The following is a 14,670-nucleotide window of genomic DNA, read 5'->3' on the forward strand; positions in this document are numbered from 1 at the left end:
GTCAACAGCCCGCAAGTGTCGCCACGCTTCCAGCACCAACATAGCATGCCTACAACTTCCTAACCCGTACGTCTTTGGGATGTGGGAGGAAATCGGAGCACCCAGAGGAAAACCCATGCAGACACACAGGGAGAATGTACAAACTCCTTACAGAGTGGTGGGAATTGAACCCAGGTCGCTGGTACTGTAATAGCATTACGCTAACCGTTACACTACCATGCCTGCCCATCTGCAACTTTTAACAACTTTCCAATGGCACTAATCCATTCAGCTCCCTGGGCCCCAATCACCAAATTTCCGTCCTTTCTCTGCTCATTCAAAATTGTTTTAAGCAATTTTAAACAAATTAATGAAGCTCTCACACATTGCTGTGGGATCTTGCCATGCATAGATGTACTGCTTGGTTTTTCTGCCTAATAGCTCCGGATACACTCCAAAACTACTTTATTGGTTGTACAGCTCTTTGTGATAACCTAATGCTGTGAAGGACACATTGGAATAGAAGTGCAGTTTACATGACAGACCAAGCTTTTGATCACCCATCCAAATGTTTAATTTTATTTGCCAATAATTGATGCTATACTAATGCTGCTGTTATCCTTAACTATTCGTCTTTTCAAAATTATGCTAATTCTTGCCCTCTAGTTCCTTCCCAACAGCCTCTGCTGGGAGAGGACAACACCCTCAGTCACTGGCAGGGATGTTGGCACCACACATTACATTGGAGAGTTGGAGGGAGAAATCCCCTCCCCATTTGAGGATGGCAGTGACGCAGGTCATAAAGCAACAACTACATAATAGATACAAGCAGTTATATCAGATGTTCCATGAGATTTTACAACAACAACTGAAAAGTGTAGAGTCCTTCAGTCTGTGGTGTAATCCTAAAGGCCATACTTGAGAACATGCCATCTCTTGGTTGGCATGGACCAATTGGGCCAAAGGCCCTGTTTCCATGTTGTATCACTCTATGACCATCTCCAAGAATGCCACGGCTGGGCCTTCTCACCAGCCTTTCAGCACCAATGCAAGTCCAAACACCGCAGATGCTAGGCTCCAAAATGGCAGGGAGAGAAAAAAAAAGAGGGGGGGGGCTACAAAAGCAAAGAGGCAAGGTGGAGGTGGGGGCGGGGGGATTGGTTTACTTAAAGTGGGAAAATTCAAGGTTCATCCCATTAGGCTGCAAGGTCCCAAGGCAAAAACTTCCCCTTTTCTTATCTTCAGTCCTGAACAGAAATTCATCCAGCAGCATCTGGTTTTTCAGTGACAATACATTTGCCTCTCAGATGCCAAAACCCTCAATCTCACCATCCCTTCAATGATAATCAGTGCAAGTAAAATAGCTGGCACAAATTGCCCTAACAGCAAAATTAATGACACTGGGAGCCAGTTCTGAAGTTTTCAAAAAAAATTCCAGTCAATTAAGAAAAAATTGGAATTGTATACCACTTCATATCCCTGGTATATACTGTACCAGAATACTCTGACAAGTATTTCAAAACAGCCATGGCTATAATACAGGAAACATGACAGAGAAATTGTGCACAGCAAATGGGAACAGATAATTTGATTTTATAAATCAGACAAGGAGGAATCTAGGCACGACTACAAATCCCAGAACTCTTATTGGCCTGATGAAATTAGGAGGATGCTGGTTGAATGCAGCCATGCAGTCTGGAAGATGTGGGATGTGCCCTGAATGCACCCAATGATGAAATGTTAGAGCATTGCTAAAGGATGGCTGATAGGCAGCAACAGGCTGTCCAAACTCTGTAACAGGGTGCCAAGTGTACAAAGCCTTCTCAGGCACACTGCTGAAAGATAGCCAAGCAAAAAAAAATCTTAGGCCACAGATGTTGTGGATGAACAGAGCCTTTCCCACAGTGTTTTTAAAACAGCTCCTCACGAAGCCACTCCTCTTCTTCCTCCAACCGTCCATCGAAAGACATGATGCAAAAACAAAGCTCGTCACAAGTGACACAACCTCAATGTGGATCGTTAAAGAAATGAGAGTTGGGGGTGGAAGAGGGCAGGAAATCAAACCTGAAAGCAACAAGCTGAGTTACAAGAGGGCAGCTGTTGAAAACACCCCAGGGAAAACCTTAAAAATAAGCCAAACTCATTAGAGCAGCAAAATGGAGTGCCAATAATAATTTCTAGCAATAAACGAAAATATAATTCAGACTGGTGGATGCCGAGTTCTTTCAAGAATGGAGATCAATAGATTTTTGGATACCACGGAAATCAGATGCTACAGGGAAAATGGGGCGGCAGCACGGACTCAAGGTACAGGATTGGCCACGATCTGGCTGAATGGCAGAGCAGGCTTGAGTGGCCAGTTTGCCGCCACCTCCTCCTCCGTTCTATGTCACTGGATGTGACAGTAGCAGAATCACTGCTGAAGGATGCTCATCAGCTCAGTAAGGGCTCTAGTTGAACCATGGACTTGAACCAAACTCACTTCAACCAAGAGCGAGTTCTGAAGTGAACATATGAACCAGATGCAGAGAGGATACACTCTCGTTATTCCCAAACAGCCAGCATCATTTATTGCACTCAGGCAGAGTAGTGGAAAGAGCAATGAAGGGATGGCCCAATGTAAAAGCATCACGACAATTGCCAGAAACGTGAGCCTGGACTTGTGCAATACACTGCTTGTGATCACACACCGGTTATCCTTTCATCAGGAGAGCCCCTTGCAGTTCGTGAAGTAGGTTCTTTACAGGACCCATCGGATGATGTAATCCAGTCAATACATTCTGAATTGTGTGTCACACATACATACCCCCAGAACCCTGTCTCGTCCCTTCAGGGAGGTCCATGATGAAAGTTTTCAGTTAATATGGAATTAGACACCTGCTTATTATAAAGATGAATGACAGACTGAACAATACTTACAATGCAGAGCACCAAGAGCAGAGTAATCGCCTACATTAGTCAGAGGGGTATTTCCCAAGTTTTTCTTCACATCTCATTTTAAAGAGGTGACATGCTACATCAGGTTGGGTGGACAGCTCATAAATTACAATACACACATTCAATCATGGGGCCAGGCCAGATGGTCTTTAATCAGCCTAACATTCTTTGTGTATCTGTATGACTGATGTTCTTTATGATGGCCTTGAAGAAACAGGACACAGTGATACTGCAGCAGGAACACGGTGCTAGGTGTTGCAGCGGTTGAAAGGCTTGTCAGATGAAGTAACACAATTGCGTCAGTCTCCCTGGAGAAAAGCAGCCTTAAGGAACACCTAGTGTGTGGAATGCAAGCATATTTCCTGGGCTAATGGTAGGGGTATAACTCTTTCTGCAATCTTATCTTGTTCCATTCAGTATCCTTCCAGGCCTGCAGCTACCTCAGTATTGTCTCCTCCTCTTCATCTAACCACAACTGCATTTCTAAATACTCTTGAAACTAAAACCAGTTCAGACTTTAGAACTTGTACAGCCATCTCCCCAAAATGGTCTCTAGTAAAGCAATGTCACAGAAACAACCAGTGTTGATACAAAAATCAGCACAGGAGCAAGATGAAAATCCTCCCCAGAAAGGTCCTTCATCATGGGTCAGGGAAGTTTACTCAACTGCTGGGATACTAATTGCAAGGGAGGTGGTGGGAAAAGCATCAGTTACACTGTAATTTTATTCACATTGTTACATTTCCATCACTATATATAGAACTGACAAAATCCATCGTGACGTGGATCAATTTTAGGATATAGAGACACTAAAAGCCTTAATTTCTACCTTCATATGCTTGCTACTGCAGTTGGAGATAATATTATCCTTAACTTTCACTGCCCTGGACCCTTCATTATACATAGAAATAAAAAAAATTACACATTTTCACTTCCACATGCATATTATTGGACCCTCAAACTGAGCTTCAGAATATTGATTAAAAACCATGGAAAATAAAGAACATGGTGCATAGCATAGTTTGCATGCAAGCATGACTTGTTCAGTTTAAAATACTTCCAGCCTACAGTTTGCTCAACGTTAACACCTCCTCTTTATTTAACCACAACTGCAACCTGAAACAATCCCAAAACTAAAACCAGTTGAGACTTTAGAATTGATGAGCTGTCCATACCACCCAATATAACATGCTACTTCTGAGAGGAGGTTTAAAAAAGAGACTCCCTAGGTGTCCTGCATGGCAAGTGCTGTTCAGTCAGCCACTTTTTCCATAATTCTGTATTCACTGAAATAGAATTCACTCTCAATTCTTTGAATTGGGGCTTTGATCATTTTGTTTTGCAATGATATTCTAACTGATTAGATTTTTAAAATGTTGAATCGTTGAACCTCAAACATTCCAAAGCCTGATTGGAACAAATGTATCTCACACTGGTACGTTTACACCTGCAAAACTTTATACTATAATTTGGAAAATGATCAAACATTAGCAATTTCTGTTGTGTGGAAGTCTCAACTTGTAAACAGTTTTTGTAGAAAATGTGCTAAAAGTTAGTTTGAAAAATCACAACTGAAATAAAGTCAAGATCATTCATGTGTCAGACACTTAAATATTATTTTGCCATGGATAATGGGACTTTCCATCAACAAACTCCTCCATTTATATAGTGCCATTAATGTAGCAATCCTTGCCCATTTCACAGGAATGCAACCATGCAAAGATACAAAAAAGCCTGCAGGTCAAAGGGCTCAGTTTTAATGAATACTTAAAAGGAGAACAAGATGGAGGGGTGGCTGCTTGGGGACAGAGTCCGAGTTCTGGCCCTTGGCAACTAGAAGTATGACAACCAACAGTTGAAAGTGAAATTGAAGGATGAATAAGGAATTATTTGTGCTTGTGGATTATAGTCTATATTCTGAGGCTTGCAGAGTTTGGGACTCCAATAAGTGCAGAACTATGCGATATTTCAGAAGGTTCTAGTCAGAGGAAAAGAGACACAACATGGGTTGACATTATGGAGGGATATTAAAAATCTGGAATTTAAGTTTGATGATGGTGCTACACAACTGGGAGCTGATACAGGCCAGCAGACAGCAGGGAACAGGCAAATGCCCATCACAGACTACTACTTACATTTGTCAAGTCTATTTAAGGTGTTCAACTGCACACTGACTAAAAACAAAAGAATCAGATTTATCACTGACCTATTTGACGTGAAATTTGCTATTTTGTGGCAGAAGGCAAAAGGTAACGGGAAGCAGCTTGATCAATGAGGTGGCTTTTAGAAGCACGGTTCAAGTAGAGGGGGAGATGAGATTCCACAGGCTGGGACTCCGAAAGTCACAGCCACCAACAAGATTAAGTAGATTAACTCAGCCAGCAGCTGGGCTGTGCATTACATTCTTCCTTCACTCTCTCCAAAATGGAAACAAATCAACTTCAGTGAATCCAACTGCTCCAATTAGGAACAACTCATTTCAGGAACAGCTTCTTCCCCTCTGCCATCAAATTTCTGAACAGTCCACGAACCCATGAACACTACCTCGTTATTCCTCTTTTACACTATTTTTGTAACGTATAGTAATTTTTGATTTACATCTTACACTGTAGTTCTGCTGCAAAACAACAAATTTCACGACATATGTCAGTGATAATAAACCCGATTCTGATTAGTTACAAAGAAACCTCAACATGAACATCACTTAAATTACATGGTCATACTGCCAGCCAAGTTTCTCTTGATATGCCTGCAAAACCTCAAGGATAGTCCTTTTCATAGAAAACGGCTAGTGCCATTTCTGGCCTTCTCCGAGTTTATAGACAAGGAATAACACCTTGCAACAAAAGGCTACCCAATCAGACCCTGATTGGACCTGATCAAGTGTTGAGTTTGAGTTGGTTCGGGCACAAGCTCTACTAAAATATTCGGCTTTAGGCCAAGCCTCATCCAATGGCGACCGCTGAGAGAGCGCGCGATTTTGACGGGGAGCGGACAAGGGACTCAGCCCAGGACAAGAGGTTTACTTTTGGGTGCCTATGCATAGCTTGCCTATGCCAGCAACAGGAAAAGATGGTAAGATACTCAGCAAGGAAGTGGACAGGAAACAGACAAAAATCGGGGAGCATTTTTCCAGGCGCTGGCTTCGAGTTCGATAGAATCAGGCACCCATCCATTTAGTGTAATGGATAGGGTGTGGGTGCTGGGTGAGTGTGTTGGCAAGAGACTTTATCTGGGCATTGAGGGCCTTTTTCAGGTGTGAATGTCAGGTCCAACGGTGTCAATGTCGGGAGAATATTCTGCAAATGTCTCCAGGTTGGGCCAGGATTGGATTGGCCATGGATCCATCAAGGGACAAACAAAAACCATACTAATACAAGGAGCTTAAAATAGCCATTTTCTTCAGAAAAACCTGATCACTGCTGCTACAAAAGAGCACTCTGGTGCATGGCTCATTAACCTGCTCCATTTTGGAGGACGATTTTGATCATCTTTTTACAACTCTGTTGGTTGAGAAACAAAACCTTTGCACTTTGTCCTTTGGCACAAAATAAAATCTCACCCTGCAGTCACAGGAAGCCTTTTTTTTTAAAAAAAATATCAGACTAGCTCCAGTATTAGCTTTTTGTCATAGGTCTGCTCACCCAATTCCAGAGGGAGATCCAACCAATTATTGGCAGTGACCCCGCTGAGTTGAAATGAATGCAGTATCACCAACTGCGATGTTAAGTTTTCTTTAATTGTCTGTTGCTTGTTACTTCAGACACTCAAAGTCCATTTGCAGTGTAATCTGCACCTCTCAGTTATGTCAACTGAGGGGCCAACTCAGAGCTACATTCAACAGCTGAAAATTTTTGACATATTATTTCTCTTGTAGAGCAAGAGAACAAAAATCTAGAAAAACATTAAATATTGATACATTTGCCATAAAATGAGTGCAACTCATTTATCCTCCCCATAAGTCTTTCACAGAACCCTGTTCTCTTTAATGTTATACAATTTTTGTGTTAAACAGAAGCCCCACCTACCCCTCAAGTGGATGCAAAAAGCATCAGGGAATTTTTCAAAAGATGATTTGAGTTCTTTCCAGTTTATCAGCCTGCAATTATGTTTCCAGCAACATTTACCAAAACACAGGTCTAGTTACTGAAGATTCTGCAGATGCTGGAACCTGGAACAACACACAAAGTGCTGGAGGAACTCAGCAGGTCAGGCAGCATCTATGGAGAGAAATAAACAGTCGACGTTTTGGGTCAAGACCCTTCATCAGGACTGGAAAGAAGAGGGCAGAAGCCAGAATAAGAAGGTTGGGGGAGGGGGAGGAGTACATGCAGGCAGGTGATAAGCCCTCCCTTTTTTTAAAACCCCTTGTCTTCCCTCATTCCTGTGGCCCCCCCTTTCTTTGCCTTCCCTCTTGACCTGCCCATTCCCCACTTCCTTCCCTTTATTCCATGGTCCACTGCCCTCTCCTACTGGATTCCTTCTTTAGTCCTTTGTCTCTTCTACCTATCACCTACTTACACCTGCCCCCTCCCCCACCTTCCTACCTTCCCTCTATTACCTGGGCTCACCTATCACCTGCTTGCATGTACACCTCCCCCTCCCCGACCACCTTATTCTGGCTTCTGCCCTCTTCCTTTCCAGTCCTGAAGAAGGGTCTCGACCTGAAACATTGACAGTTTATTTCTATCCATAGATGCTGCCTGACCTGCTGAGTTCCTCCATCATTTTGTGCGTGTTAGTCTAGTCACCGTCTCATTTTAGGTTTATGGGACCTTGTTGTACAGAAATGGTTGCTGTTCTTTCTGGCATTTCAGTGATGCTTGTCAGGAGCATTTAATGGTCCTGAAATCATGAACTGCACCATACAAATGGCAAAACATGCTGTTGGTTGCAACAGGCCACATTCCAAGCAATTTGTCAGGAGAATGTTATCTGGAATGGAGGTCTGTAGTTACAAGGAAAGATTGGATAAGGCTGGGTTTATTCTCACTTGGACATAGGAAGCTGACGAGTGACCCAAGAGGTTTATAAAATTTGAGGGCCATAGATAGGATAGTCAGTCAGAATTGTTTTCTCTGGGCAGGGGAGGCTAGAACTAGAGGGCACAGGTTTAAGATAGGCGGGAGAAATTTAAAGGAAATCTGAGACAAGTTTTTCCTCCCACAGAGAGTGGTGAATATCTGGAATGAGCTGCCAGAGGAGGTGGTGGTGGTGGCAGATACAGTTACAATGTTTAAAGAGGTGTTTGGACAAGTACTTGGATAGGAAACGTGTAGACGGATACAAGCCTAATGCAGGCAAATGGGATTCACATAGATTATGATTGGTTGAAAGAGCCCATTTCTGTGCTCTATGATGATGCAATTGAAGATAACTTTCCATTCGCCCTCCTTGCTGATCATGTCTTTCCAGAGGACTGCATCCCTCTGACCCCACAACTGATGTCACCAATGGTGAATGGTTCACCTCTCTCACACAAGATCCCTGGCTTGTGTCCATGATCAGATTAAAAGTCCTCCTTGGCCTCATCTGCAGCTTCCAGTATTGGGGTGTGTGCCCCCAGTGAACTTGGCACACTTTCTCCATATTGAAGGGAGTTGTCCTACACTATCACTTATCCTACAGAGGAGTTGCTGATACATGCTTACTGGGCAAGCTCATTCTTGAGAGTCTTCATGCAGTGCACTTCACTATGTTCTTTTCCAGTTTGCCCTTGCAGGAGTACCCATCATCTCCTTCTTTGAAATGGCCATCTTTCTCACATCTCACAGGAGGCAATGTCAATGCCGGAGAGTTACTGACTGGTAGGAGCAGAGTGGTGTTCAGGTGCTGATGTTTCTGGTCATAAACCTCTGCGCTCCCAACCTCCGCGCTCCCAACCTCCCAGATTCTCCTGAGCTGCCTGATGTCAGTAGTCTCCTGCTGCTCTGAGCCATATTGGCTGGTCCCAGTGAGCAAATTCCCAGCCAATAGAAAGCAACTCATCCTGTGGGAGTGGGAATGTCTCAGTCGGCCACTACCTTCAAGTATTAGGTACAGAGAAGTATTAGGTGTCATGACAACAGCCTGATTCAGGCTTTGGAACCTGTTTGATCGATATTGTCCGAGCAAGAGATGCCTGCCTCACCCACAATATGACAGGTACAGGTCAGTTTCCTTCCACAAATGCTGTCTGACCTGCCGAGTTCCTCCAGCAGTTTGATTTTTGCTCCAGATTCCAGCATCTGCAATTTGTCTTCAGGTACTAATGACTCTTGGGCTGACCTTACAATTGTGACCACCTTCAAGAAAAGGAGACAAGTGTAATTGCAGTAGAACTAGAGAAATTTCCCTGCTATGTGCCACAGAAAGTCCTCACCAGGGTCCTTCTCATCCAACTCCTCCCCAGAGGCCAAGAGCTGCTTCCCAAATTGCCGTGTGGATTCCTTTAACCAGAGAGAGTGCACAGGATCTTCAACAAGGAAAACTCAAGTGCAGAGATTAGCATTGACCATTATACATGGCCTTTGATCTCACAAAATCCTTTAATCAGTTAACCAAGAGGAACTGTGGAGCAGCCTTTTCAAATTTGTTTGCCTGCAGATATTTTTCTCCAACTCAACTCTGTTCCATAGCACGTACACCATGATCTTAACAGTGAAGACTAACATCAAACAAGGCTACACCATTGTCCCAACAATTTTCTCGCACTTTCTCTGAAATACTGCATCTCAGCTCCAAAGTTTTTCATTGTAATGGAACTAATCTATAGGACAACAGGTAAAATACCTTGCCTCCAGTCCAGAAGTAAAACCAGCCCTACTTCAGTCAGAGCTGCAGTACACAGGCAACACTGGTGCACATTTCGAAGACAAGTCATTTACTGAACACAAGGTCTTGTACTGAGCAACTGCAAAACAGACCATTTACCAACTCAGTTCCACTGTACTGTCTTCCAATATTTAAAAATCCTCAACAAGACAAAGAAAACTTGAACAACTTCTTGCATCTTGGGAACCACCTCTCAGTGAAGGATGCCACTGACATTGAAATTCATCACCATCAGTACATCAGCACAGCTTCTGGCTGTCTGAGGAAGAGCGTGTTTGAAGACCAAGATCAAGCCCAGCATTCTCATGGTCTACCAGACAGCTTTGAAGTCTGCCCTCCTGTATGCTTCTGAGACATGAATTACCTAGAGCAGGCAATTCACAATTCAAGGCTCTACAGAGTACAAACAATGCTGTCTCTGCAAAATCCTCCAAATCCACTGCCAGGACAGGACACCAAACTTGGTTCACTTTTCCTGCCCCAATATTCCCGGCACAGAGGTCTCAATTACACCCAATCTGATGTGGCCTGCCCATCATTCACAGACTGAAATGGACACTTTACATTGAGTCCTATCATGGCAAGGGATTACTAGGTGGACAAAGCAAACAATTCAAAATTATCCTCAAAGCTTCCTGGAATTTGTGCAACATGTAGTCATGTGAAATCCTGGCCCATGATTGCTCAGAATGTAGAAGCACTAGGGATGGCACTGAGAACCTGGAGATCATAAGAAGCACACAGAAACACAGTATAAGTGGCAGAAGGAGCACCTGATCTACCAAGTCCAACACCTTCTGCCCCACCTGTGGAAGAGTCCCATTGTGGCCTCATCAGCCAACTCGGGACTGAGAAATGGAGCTGAAGTCATGCTCATTCCAAGGAACTGCCTAGGATATAAATGGTTTCAATTTTGCTCCCTTAAAGCTCAGATCAGATTCCTGGTGAACAAGGTTGTAGACCATGTATACCCAGTTGTTACATTAACACACACTGCATTATTTTACTTCAAGAAATAAAATTGACCAGAGACCTGGTCCCTCTGAACTCTTGCATCTTAAAAGAAATTAGCATGCTTCTATCTTATAGATTTCTAATGTACAACAATGCACTTGTTTTATCAAGTGTCAGTCATACCTTTTTAAGTTTCTCAAAGGGATTTGCTTTCTTCCAGTGTAGTCGTCCACAGTGTCACATCACATGTGCATTTCAATTCTGCAAAAGAGACCAAAGAGAGCCAAATGTGATTACCTTCAAATATGCATTTATGAAGCACAATGGGCACATATAATACATTTGAAAAATCAAATTCTAATTCAGTTCTAATATGGCTGCATCTTCAAAAACTTCCAAAAGTTTAGTTAGCAACAAATTTAGAAAGGAGCTCCTAGCCATTTAAATCACACAATTATTTGGTGGAACAACTCTACAAAATGTAAGCCTGCTTGCAGACAGCTGAAGCTAACTCGGATCACCTGTACAAAACCTACCCGTCCATTTTGGTTGCGCATTTTCATTGGGGCAGGGAAAGGAAATAAAAACACCTTAGAAAAATCCAAAGTAATTTGTTAACTATATTCTAAACCTGTTCTGAGCCTGCAGAATAATATTCATCAATAAAAATCTGTAATTAATTCTAAATATGGCTATTACAAAATTACAACAAAAGAAACACACCAAATCATGTATAAGTGTTAAAAACTATTTTATTAATAACTACCTATGATACTAAGAAAAATAAAAGTAAAAGTGTTAGAACGTTATAAGTAAATATGTTAGATCTTAAACATTAACCCCAAAAACTAAACTGAAAGTGTGTGGGGCAAATTCCCAAACTCCAAGTCTAGGAATAGTTCTCAAAGTTCAGTTCAGCAAGTAATAAGGTGAAACGTGAGCAAAGGCTTCTTCAACAACCACCGTTGACTGAAGACAGAGCGTAGAGAGAAAATAGAGAGTAATTACAAAATCCAAATGTTCCACTTTGGAACTCACATGACACCTCAGTGTCTACTCAGCAGCGACTACTCCACTGCTTTGTTCTGAAGTATCTGCCACCCCAAAATGCATCCGAGATGTGGCCGTCCACACAAATACCCGTTTCCTTCTACAGGTTAACAACAAAGTGGACTCCACTGGATTATTCCAAAAATCCATACGTGGATTGTAGTGACAGGCACATTTATTGTTTTTCATCCATCGATAGAGACTAGCAGGCTGGTGTCTTTCTCTCTTCTGACTCCGACTGTCTACTCCAAAAACGTCATTACATCCTTACCTTCTGTTGTCATCATCACACTACACACACACACCACTATGCTCTATCTTAAAGGGACATTCACCAATAGTAACCTAGTCTATAACAAATGTCATTTCAAAGGGCAAAAAAAAGAGGGGTCTGGGATACAAGGCAAGTTGCATCATAGAAACAAGAGTTATACAGCATGGAAACAGGCCTTTTGGCCCAACGTGTCCACGACGACCACGTTGTCCACTTGAGCTTGTCCCATAGCTCAGTAAACATGTTTATCCATGTATCTTTCAGGGCGCGCGAGAGGGCGAGGGCGAGCGAGAGAGCGCGAGAGAGAGAGAGCGCGCGAGCGAGACTACCTTCGAAGAGCCAGTTCACACACAATGGGTCAAGCTGCCTCCTTCCATGCTGTAATTATGCTCCGAGTCATTTCCCCATTGACACTATCCACTTCTTATTTACCAAATCAATGATCCTATTAGACACATCTGGATTTACATTTTGCCACAAGTAAATGGATAAAACCATCCTAGAATGTGATCTTATTAAAACAAAACCACGTGCCACTAAGTAGCAAGCTTGTAAACATTTCCTTTACAGTATTAAGCAATCAGTTCCTACAGGAGTGGCCCTTCACGCTAGATGTTGTTTCAAATGCACAATTACTTGTTAGACCATATTTCAGTCACTATCCCAGGTTTCCCTTCACATCTACACAATTTAGATTTGTGTGGGTGCAGCTCAGGATTTCTTTGAAAATCATTTCCAGTAGGTAATGAGAAGCTACTATTGATGTAGATATAGATGGAATCCTTTCCAACTTGGCACAATTCCCTGCCCTTACTGCTAAGTGCCACTGTGGCAAGAACCTAGATGCCAGAAAACTGGCACAAACCTCTGCCCCCAATAATGAATCACCTCCGGGTGGACAGGCTGCTTATAGGACAGGTCAGGACTCAGTGTCGAGGTGTGTACTTTGGCCATTGGCGTGAGCACAGGCTATTGGTGGGGACTGGCAGCACCTGCTCCATGTGTTGATAGACCATTCAGACCCCAGTCCCTCTCATCTCCTGTGGGATGTGATGGAGGCTGCCAACCTTTGCTTGGTTACATGGCTCTCAGCCCAGAGATTTGTCTGGTCACAAGCCCAACAGCAAATCAGAGGTTTGCACCAGGTTCCTAGTGCAATAGCGCCATCAGTAATGCATCTCTTTATATGATGCCATAATGACCCCCGTTTGGTGCTGGTTCCATGACTACTTTTGTTCTTGGGAAGGCTTCCCGAGCACCAAGCAAGATACCAGTGTACTTTGCACAAAATAGGTCTAAGCAGTGACAAAGTATTACCATCTCATTAAACTCCAACATGATCCACGTTATATATGCCAAGACAAATCTGTCAGAAGATTTTTCCAACTTATAAAAAGGTACATTTATATAGCAGCTGCAGTGCAGAAAAAGAAACAGTAAGAGTGTCACAGAGGCAAAGATCAATACAAATCCTGAGTCATAGGAGACATGAACAAAACCTGGTCAAAGGTGTCCTTTCAGAGAGCCCTTGAAAAGTGTAGAAATTTAGGGAAGAAATTCTGGAGTCTGGGACCTCTGACTAAAAGCTGTTTCCAATGTTACAGTTCAAAAGAGGGGAGATGCACACAATGTAGATGTCAGTGAAACAGAACATTAGGCCTCAAGTGAGAACAACCCCAAAAACAATTCAGAACCATGGCCTAAATTCCAGCAAGCATTTCCTTCAGTAATAGAAAGCAATTTGCCATAAATTTCAGTCCACTTTAACTCAACAGTGAGTGGTACATATCTGATGGACTTCCATACTATAAATATAATAGGTAACTTATTGTAGTAGTAAAACCTCCTGGCTTGTTCCCCCAAAGGCAGCAACTCTTGTGTCAGTTTATAGAGCTACAATTTGTTTTCATTGAGTGAACCAAATCAATGCCCAAGGCCGATTAGGTCACACACAAGGTGTGGGGGGTGGGAGAGAAAAAAACAATTTCAAATAGGATTTCCTCTCTACAGTTCATCTCCTCCCGACACCAACAGGCAGTGGCCTCCATTTTCAACTAGCATCCTTTCAGTACTTAGAACCATAGAAAAACTACAGCACAGAAAACAGGCCATTCGGCCCTTCTAGTCTGTGCCAAAACATTATTCGGCTAGTCCCATTTACCTGCCCCCAGCCCATACCCCTCCAGACCTCTCTCGTCCATGTATCTATCCAATTTACTCTTACAAGTTAAGAGCAAGCCCACATTTACCACATCAGATGGCAGCCCATTCCACCACTCTGAGTGAAGAAGTTCCCTCTAAACCTTTTCCCTTTCACCCTAAAACCATGTCCTCTCATACTTCTCTCTCCTAATCCAGGTGGAAAGAGCCTACTTGCATTGACCCTGTCTATGCCCCTCATCATTTTATAAACCTCTATCATATCTCCCCTCATTCTTCTCCGCTGCAAGGAATAAAGACCTAACATGCTCAATCTTTCCTTAGAACTCAACTCCTGAAGACCCGGCAACATTCTTGTAAATCTCCTCTGCACTCTTTCAATCTTACTGACATCCTTCCTGTAGTTCGGCCACCAGAACTGCACAATATTCTAAATTTGGTCTCACCAATGACTTATACAACCTCACCAAAACATTCCAACTCCTTTACTGAATACCTGGCAT

General features: G+C 42.8%; 1 protein-coding gene across 7 annotated transcripts in view; it reads right to left on the reverse strand.

Moving 5' to 3' along the window:
- LOC127573482 (inactive rhomboid protein 1-like) overlaps nt 1–14,670 on the reverse strand; it is a 268,766-nt gene that overhangs the window by 183,133 nt on the left and 70,963 nt on the right. For all 7 annotated transcript variants that reach the window (XM_052021748.1, XM_052021747.1, XM_052021753.1 and 4 more), the window contains exon 2: nt 10,867–10,944. The gene's annotated coding sequence lies outside the window, so the exon portion shown is untranslated. The remainder of the gene's footprint in view (nt 1–10,866; nt 10,945–14,670) is intronic.

Source organism: Pristis pectinata, chromosome 8, assembly GCF_009764475.1.
Source record: "Pristis pectinata isolate sPriPec2 chromosome 8, sPriPec2.1.pri, whole genome shotgun sequence".
Lineage (NCBI taxonomy): Eukaryota > Metazoa > Chordata > Chondrichthyes > Rhinopristiformes > Pristidae > Pristis > Pristis pectinata.